Genomic DNA, 7,739 nt, shown 5'->3' with positions numbered 1-7,739 from the left:
GCATGGTTGATGCATGATTAAATATAAATAGATATATATAATTACTTGATGAGACCATTACATGTTAAATCTCACGTTAAAATATCAAGTTAGTATTATTTGTCTTCTATCATTATAGTAAAAAACGAGAATCCTAAATCGACCTCAACTTGTTGAGTACACTCAATGCTGGTCTATTAGGAATATGTTTAACACTATGAAATATTTGATATTTCTGAATAATGGATTTGACTTAACTAAATTTATCTTCGTTGAGTACACTCAAGGAGATAAGTTTTAGAGGTATGTTAAACTAACACATAAGATGTGTGAAGACAAAAAAGTTGTCAGTTTGATGATCTGGGAGTTGTATGGAGATACAATTGATAATAATATCTACCCAAATATTTTATTAAGATTTGTTGAGTACACTTAAAATCTTGATACAACGAATGAGATCCCAACCCACTAGGAATCAAATGTGGATTCTAATAATTTATGTATGAGGATTATGAATTTATTTTAAACGGTGTGAGCACGTTTAATTGAAGTCCATATTGAATTTGTGAAAATGCATTATAATACATATTGATTCTATATTTTTCGTCATTTACAGTTTTTGAATTATGAGTAATCATATGAATTTGAGAGGCATACTGGATGCCAACAAATTGACCAGACCAAATTTTCTCGATCGGCACCACAATTTGAGAATCGTTTTCAAGCATGAGAAAATTGAGTATGTCCTTGAGCAACCCTTTCTAGAGGTGCCTCCTGAAAATTCCACTCAGGAAGAGGTGACTGCTTACAACAAACACAATGATGACGATAACATTGCAGCATGTGTGATTCTTGTAGCTATGTCACTTGAGTTGCAGAAGCAACATGAGGGTATGGATACTCATACTATGATTTTTCATCTTAAGGAGTTGTATGATGAATAATCTCGTGTGGAGAGGTATGAGACCTCTAAACAATTATACCTGTGCAAAATGGTAGAGGGATTTTCAGTCAGTGCTCATGTGTTGAAGATGATTGGTTTCATTGAGAAACTGGGTTCATTGGGTTTTATCATGGATCATGAACTAAGTATTGACTTGGTTTTGCAATCTCTGCCAGATAGTTATTCACAGTTTATTATGAACTTCAATATGAATAAGATTGAATGCACATTCTCTGAGTTGCTTAATATGCTTAAAACTGTGGAGCCCAATGTCAAGGCTAGCACTGGGCATGTCTTAACTATTCATTCCTCCAAGGGTACTAAGGTAGTGTTTGATTGGAGGTGAAATTCCATAGAAAATGGAATTGGAATTCCACCTTCCAATTTAATGGTGTTTGATACCATTTTAATGGCCTAAAATTGCATTTCCATGTTTTGTGCCACATCAGCCCAATTCCACCAAATCAGTAGAATTGCAATTCTAGGTTACTGTAGCGTTTTTTAAATTTTTATTTGATTTTTTTTGTTGGCAATGAAGACAAATTCTAAGAATTATTGTAAAAAAATATTTTCCTTTAATTAACAATTTTCATGTAAAACAAAGTTAAACGAATATAAAAAGATAGATGATTTTCTTGAAATTTTTGTTTTTTTGTTTTTTTTGTTTTTGTTTTGGCAATAGAAACAAATTTCATCCCCAATACCAGTAAATTATATCCCTTTAATTGACAATTTTCATATAAAATAAAGCTGAACGGACATCAAAAACACTTTAATTTTCCAATCAAACACAATAATTTACAATTCCCAAGAAAACAATTTCCCACCAATTCAATTCCCTGGAATTCATTTTCTTTCCACCCAAATTCCACATTTGCAATCAAACGGGCCCTAAGAGGAAAATCAAAGGAAGTTTTAAGAAAACATCCAAAAAGGTTAAGGGCAATAACAAAGCAGGCAAGGATAATACCAAATCTGATGACACATGCTATCACTGTAGAGTGAAAGGTCATTGGAAGAGGAACTGCAAGGCTTACCTCGTTAGCTTGAAGGGAAAGAAGTCTTCTGAAACTTCTACTTCAAGTATTTTTGTTATCGAGGTTAATATGTCTACTTCATTAACTTTTTGGGTATTAGATACTGGATGTGGATCTCATATTTGTATAAATATATAGGGACTAAAGAGAAGTTGACCTGCTCGTGGAGAATGGAGCAAGAGTTGCTACATTAGCTGTAGGGACATGCTTCTTACCACTGCCTTCGGGCTTAGTATTAGAATTAGAAAATTGCTATTTTGTTCCCGCCATTACTAAAAATATTATTTCTATTTCGTGTTTGGACATGAATGGTTCTTCAATTAATATTAAAAACAATCGTTGTTCGTTTTATAAATATGAGATCTTTTATAGTTGTGATGTGTTACAAAATGGAATTTATATTCACTGAGTCATCTATTATGAGTATAGAAAGTAAAATGCATAAAAATAATAATCTAAATAATACATACCTCTGGTATTGCAAACTGAGTCATATTAACGAGAAACACATTTTTAAGTTACATAAAGATGAATACTTGGGGTCAATTGATTTTGAATCATTTGACAAATGCGAGTCATGCCTGTTAGGCAAAATGACCAAGTTCCCTTTTACTGGAAAAGGAGAAAGAACCACAGAACTGCTGGGACTAATATGTACCGATGTATGTGGACCCATGTCAATCACCGCTAGAGGTGGTTTCTCTTACCTCATCACATTCATTGATGATCATTCTAGATATAGTTATGTGTATCTGATGAAATTTAAGCATGAAGCACTTGAAAAGTTCAAGGAATTCAAACTTGAAGTAGAGAAACAGACTAGTAAAAATATTCTCAAGTTGAGATCAGATTGAGGTGAAGAATATTTAAAGGGAGAATTTTTAGATTATCTAGAAGAGAATGAGATTCTCTCGCAATGGACTCCGCCATATACACCGCAACATAATGGTGTATCTAAATGGAGGAATCGCACATTGTTAGACATGGTGCGATCAATGATGAGCCATGCAAACATCCCAAAATCATTTTGGGGTCATGCATTAATTGCTACATGCTATACACTTAATCGTGTCCCATCTAAATCGATCGACAAAACTCCATACGAGTTATGGAGAGGAAAAAGACCAAACTTATCTCACATGAAAGTTTGAGGGCTGTGATGCTAATGTAAAGCGAAATGAATCAGATAAGCTTGAAACTAAATCTGATAAATGAGTATTTGTGGGATATCCAAAAGAGACAATTGGATATCAATTTTATAATCCCGTTGAGAAGAAGGTGTTCATCTCAAGACATGTCATATTCCTAGAAAAAAAGTTTATTCTAGGAGAGGGTAGTGGGAGCAAAATAGAACTTGAAGAAGTTCAAGAATCCAAAGATACTGTTGACCAATTAGATGAATTTGAGTCTGATCTCATACCTGTTGACGGACAGACTCTTGATCAGGATGTAGAGAACCCTGAGGACACTCTAGCTCAGCGTAGATCAAGTAGGATCATTCGACCTCCCAGAAGGTATGAATTCACGATTACTAATAAAGTATTATTAGTCGAGGATGATAAACCTACAAATTACGCAAAAGCGAAGTCAAGTGTTGACTCGAAGATATGCCAAGAAGCCATGGAATCCGAAATGAACTCAATGTATGAGAACAAGGTTTGGACCTTGGTCGACCTTCCAGGTGGGATAAAATTGATAGGTTGTAAATGAGTTTACAAGAAAAAGGTCGATGTGGATGGAAACGTCCATACATACAAAGCAAGGCTAGTAGTGAAAGATTACACACAAAGACAAGGCGTTGACTTTGATGAAACTTTTTCACCTGTAGCCATGCTAAAATCCATTCGAAATTTGTTTGCAATAGCTGCATACCATGATTATGAGATATGACAAATGGATGTCAAAACTGCTTTCCTTATTGGAAACTTACAAGATGGGGTGTATATGACACAGCCTGAAGGTTTTGAATCCAAAGAAGTCAACAAAGTATGTAAGCTAAATCGATCTATTTATGGATTAAAGCAAGCCTCAAGGAGCTGGAATCTTTGTTTTGATGAGACAATCAAAAGGTTTGATTTTATCAAAAATGAAGATGAACCTTGTGTTTACAAGAAGACAAGTGGAAGCGCGGTCGTATTTCTAATATTATATGTCGATGACATATTATTAAGGGGAAATGACATCCCAATACTTCAATCGATAAAATTATGGTTGTCAAAAAATTTCTCCATGAAAGATATGAGAGAAGCAGCGTATATCTTGGGAATCAACATCTATAGAGATAGATCTAAAAAATTACTAGGCTTATCCCAATCTTCGTACATAAATAAAATATTGAGAAAATTTAATATGGAAGAGTCTAAAAGAGGTTTATGTCCCATGTCACATGGGATTTACCTCTCAAAAGATATGTGTCCCAAAATACATGATGAAAGGAATCGGATGGATAAGATTCTTTATGCTTCGACGATAGGATCTATCATGTATGCGATGCTATGTACGAGACTAGATATTTCATATGCTCTAAGTGTTATGAGCAAGTTTTAAGCAAACCCTGGTGAGAATCACTGGATAGCGGTTAAGAACATTCTTAAGTACTTGAAAAGGACTAAAAATGTGTTCTTGATCTATGGAAGAAATGAACTAAAGATTCATGGGTATACTGATGCTAGCTTTCAATCTGACAAAGATGATAGCAAGTTTCAATCAGAATATATGTTTACTCTCAACAATGGAGCCGTTAGTTGGAAAAGTTCCAAACAGGAGACAACCGCTGATTCAACAACAGAAGCCGAGTACATTGCTGCTTCTGAAGCAGCGAAGGAAGCTGTCTAGATCAAGAAGTTCATTAATGAACTGAGAGTGGTTCCTAGCATTGTTGATCACATACCTTTGTATTGTGATAACAATGGAGCCATCGCACAAGCGAAGGAACCGAGGTCTCATCAACAATCCAAACATATGTTAAGGTGATATTATCTCTTCAAGAAGATTATACAAAGAAATGACGTAACGATAGAGCGAGTTCCCACAGATGACAATATTGCAAATTCATTGACAAAGTCGTTTTCACAACAGAAACATGATCGTTATGTGAATGCTTATGGTATTAGATACATGAGTGATTGGATCTAGTGCAAGTGAGAGTTTGTAAGTGTTATGCCCTAAATCCAATCGATTTAGGTTGTAAACACTTTTAATATGTTTAATGTATTTAATTTTGGCAAGATCTATTATTTATTTAAATTAATTTTTCGTTAAAATAATATTAAATAATAGAGTCCGAAGATTCAAGTTTAAGTGATTTGTTAATCACAAGGAGTTGTGATTGTGAGATACAAATTACGTATGATTGGATCTTGAATAATCCGTGGTTGTAAGTAATAACGAGATACGGATATCGTTATTACAGATAGACCATCACATGTGTCATTTCTTACTTGTGAAATAAGTAGCTGATCTCACAAGTTAAAGTGTGTTGACACTTAAATGAACACGTGGATATTTTGTTATAGAACAAAATATTGGAGACCTGCTAAGAGATTCCACATGCATAACTATCTGAGTGTCAGTGGTTAATCTCTAACATTCGGTAGTGAAATTGGTCATTTGACTTGAGGTCATCATAGTGCTTTGTATGAGGACAGTCATGCTTTGACGGTGTAAGATGTTGCTCTAACAAGGGCCGCTAATACAGCATACTTTGGGTATGTCAAGAACCATACGAAGGTTGTGAATGATCAATAGAGGATTCGTCACTCTTAGATAGTAAGAGACTGTGATCTGCATTTCGTTCAATTAAATCAATAACGAAATCCTTGGCCTATACACATAAGTCGAAAATGAGTTTTCAACTCATATTGACTTAATAATAGAATGAAAGATATGATCGATAATCGAGATTGACACACTTTCATATCTCGTAATTAATTGGATCATATTGACGAAGGGATTATAGTTTCATAGTAAACGAACATGTTTGATTTTGTCATACCACGTGACATTTTTCGTCACATGTGTTGCCCTGATACATTGCTAAATATCAATTTGAGACGGCGAGTGTGAATTTGTGATAAATTAAAAGTGTGTTTTAATTTATCAGTTTTGATTAGATCAAAATAATATTTCACGTCGTTAGACATCGTGATCGAAAACCTGATGGGTCGCACACAAAAGCGAATTGGAAGATTGAAATTTGCCAATTAATTAATGTAACAATCGTTGGATAAATTAATTAATTGGATTGGTTATTTATAACCCCGAATTATTTAATTGGATTAATTAATTTATGGACCGAATTTAATTAAATGAATTAATTAAATATTGGACCGGACCAGGCCGAGTCCGTTTAGGCTTATATAAATACATTACTAGAGTTTTAGATCCATAGAGTTTTCATAATTCTTGCTAGCACAAGAGGAGAAACTCTAGTAGTTGCAGTCTATTCTCTGTGTGAAATTTATTGGAGGCTGGACAATTGGACAGCTGTGGGAGGCAGATTCAAGTTGTTGGAATAAAGATAACGCAAATGAGTTTGCAAATTCAAGAAAAGGTATAATTTTCATCATAGTTCTTATCTAAATACAAAAATGAATTCTGGTGGGAATTGAAATTGTTTTTATTTTCGCTGTGCATGTTTAAGTAAATTCCCAACAGAGTCTTCATCTTTTTGTTTTCAAGCCTTAAATAAAGGCGAGGTAATAATCATGTACCACATGCTTCCTGGGTTCTATATTTCGAATGTGTCCAATTATAATTTGACAGTGCAAACGCATAGGCAGAACTAATAATATGCTTCCACGTAATAAAGGAAAAAATACTTTCTCCAAAAAAATCAAACATAATTTGGATAAAAAATTCAACAATATATATTTATATAATCTCCTGAGCACTGGTGCTAAACTTATGTTAAGTACCGGTGACGTGGTAAATCATTAATTGGTAAATAAGTTAATATTAAGCCCCATAAGTTTAATGATTCACCAATTAATTGGTGTGCCACGTCGGTGGTGCTTAATATAAGCTAAATGTCGTTGCTTAGGAGATCATTACTATTTGTGTGAGTGTTACCTTCGATTTCTTATTTCTCATTGTGAAAAACCATTGACCATAATTCGTTTTGAAGACTCGTACCTTAATTCATTTCTTATTTTCTATCATTTTCAATTCATACGCCGACTCTCATATAGATGCCAACTGTTGCATGTCATCTACCATCGTGCTCAGTCACCATCGCCCTTAACTTTTTGAAATTAAAACCTCAACCTTCGGTTCTTCTTCCTCAAATGTTCCCTCTTTTTTCTTTCTCAATCTGTAATGTAATTAAAACCAAACCAAGCGAGAACCAAATGGTTTGGTTCCGATTAAGCTCTATATCTCAAAAAATAATAATAATAAATAAAAATCAATTGGTTCTATTATTAGAAAAAAAAATCATCAGTTCATGGTTCAATTTAGTTCTTTTGGAATTAGAACCAAATGAAACTATATCCACTGCTAATGCAAATGATGTAAAATAGCCCCTATTTGGGAACCATACTTTTCAAATTTAAAAAAAAAAATAAAAAAAGTTTTGAATAGTGACTTTTAGGAGAATATGTGGTTAAAAAGTTAAAAAAAATTAGATTTACATGCAGAATATTTTATTTAATGAATATGTGGTTGAATAATGAATATGTGGTTGAAAAATAAATATGTAAAAAAAAAAAAAAAAAAAAAAGTATTGTTGGGAAACAGGGGTTTATAGGGATGGCAATTGAGTTTGCCATCTCGAGCCGCCC

Source organism: Olea europaea, chromosome 5, assembly GCF_002742605.1.
Source record: "Olea europaea var. sylvestris chromosome 5, O_europaea_v1, whole genome shotgun sequence".
NCBI lineage: Eukaryota > Viridiplantae > Streptophyta > Magnoliopsida > Lamiales > Oleaceae > Olea > Olea europaea.
The sequence above is the reverse complement of the archived record's forward strand: the minus strand, read 5'-3'. Positions refer to the sequence as shown.